This window comes from Octopus bimaculoides, chromosome 6 (assembly GCF_001194135.2).
Source record: "Octopus bimaculoides isolate UCB-OBI-ISO-001 chromosome 6, ASM119413v2, whole genome shotgun sequence".
NCBI classification, from domain to species: domain Eukaryota; kingdom Metazoa; phylum Mollusca; class Cephalopoda; order Octopoda; family Octopodidae; genus Octopus; species Octopus bimaculoides.
The window spans coordinates 98704093-98706011 of NC_068986.1; the positions used below are offsets into that span (position 1 = coordinate 98704093).

Sequence of the window (1919 nt, forward strand, 5' to 3'; positions counted from 1 at the left end):
ATATATATAGAGAGAGAGAGAGAGAGAGAGAGAGAGAGAGATATACATATATATCATATATGTAACAATAATATGCGTAGTAGAGGTAGATATTTTAGGAAGAGGGATGATAATAGCAGTTAAAAACAAACTTAAGGTAACCTGATACTAAGCATAAATACTACCACTTACCATCCTCAGATGGTCTATGTCTGCAGAATACTAAATTTCCTTGGACAGCTAGCCATTCTGTTTTTAACCAGAAGGGTTCAAAAAAGTCACAGTCTAGGTTATTTTTGACAACACAACAATGACAACACCACATGTATTTCAGCTTGACTTGTATTTAATTCAGATTCTATATGAATAATGCGGTTGTTCCACTCTGAAGAGTTACGTTATGGATGTGTTTTAACAAGGAGAAATTCTCCCTCGGTGATAGCGAGGTTCAAAATTTGGAATGATTGATAGAGCGATTTAGTTGAAGACTGGTTATGTTCAGGAAGGATGCAATGGGGTTTTTCTTGATGAGAGTATCATTTGTGATCTACTACGGTAGAAGCGTACGGTAGAAGCTACGGTCGAAGAAACTTGTTCATAATGATGCGCGATGGCCCTAACAAAGAACAATGTGTTTATGAAATGCATAGCTATAGAGCCATGCCTTCGGCATCAATTATATGTTATACGATCTACATGATTATCGTTACAAATATTTTTGATAGATTTCGATTTTTTTTAAATGTATTTTCTATTGTATTAGCTAACCATATGTTAGCTATCATTTTTCTTCTAGTTTTTAACATTTATTTCTATTTCTTTCTGTTATTGCAGATACAATTCTTATTCGTCAAATTAATGTCTGATTAAGTGCAGCAGAATTCGCTAAAATTACTAAAACAAAACTTGAAACAAAAAGGTTTGGAATTAATTTTCATGTAAATTTGAATATTTTATTCAACATCCGTAAAAAATATTTATTCTGAATTTAAAATTTGAAATGGGTAATTATTGTTTTTAAGAACACTTTCTATACATCATAAACGAAAGTAGAAATAGAAGGAATCTAATAGTTATTACTTTAAACTGTTTACGTTACTTTATTTATATAATGTGTTATGAAAAAGAGTTTTGGCTAAATAGTTCCAACCGGTCAATTTCTGGATTAATGCAATGCCGAGAATAACGTTTTATTTGGTGCACACTCCCTTTTAAAAGCTTTATAAATTTAGACACTTTGGGAGAGTTAGTGGGGAAAGGGTATTCGACATTCTGATAGTCAATAGCAAAATACTTACACATATGATGACATGACGACATTAAACTGCATCAAGTGTTGAGGCTCCAGTTTGGGAGTCCTGGAGTTGTTGGGATCGTGGAGTCACCCCTTAATTACCCCTACACCCAGATCCATTTTGTCAGGGTCCCATCTAAGGGTTAAATAGAATTTCCAGAAGTAGACGAGACTCGTGTTAGTTTTCACAAAGCCATGGAGAAAGCAGCTCTTCTAGGAAAAAGGTACGATGACATAAAAGTTACAGTCAAACCTGTACCTGTCGTCTAGCAATGCCTGTCAATGGCGTTTATACCATGATGACCGATAGAGTGACAAAAGTGCCACAAGCTTTTATCACTTAAATCCAATGACGTACAACTATTTCACTACTGTGAGACGGCTATCATCTGAAAAGATGTGACAGTCATCAGGAATATATAATATATTGTATTTTATGGTATATAATGAGCTTGTAAGCAAAACTTGTACACATAATTTGAAGTGAAAATTTATTGCAAATCCCTATAAATATAATGCTTAAGACTGGTTATAAGATCAACTTTTAGTAACAAAATTGTGCATTATATACCATGAAAAATGCTGTGTGTGTTTGTTTGTGTAGAGAGAGAGAGAGAGAGAGAGAGAGAGAGAGAGAGAGAGAGAG

General features: G+C 33.9%; 1 long non-coding RNA gene across 1 annotated transcript in view; it reads left to right on the forward strand.

The window, feature by feature from the left end:
* The window catches only part of LOC106870799 (uncharacterized), a 387764-nt gene that overhangs the window by 281433 nt on the left and 104412 nt on the right, over positions 1-1919 (forward strand). The window contains exon 4 of the long non-coding RNA XR_001409578.2: positions 814-898. This is a non-coding gene — a long non-coding RNA (uncharacterized LOC106870799). The remainder of the gene's footprint in view (positions 1-813; positions 899-1919) is intronic.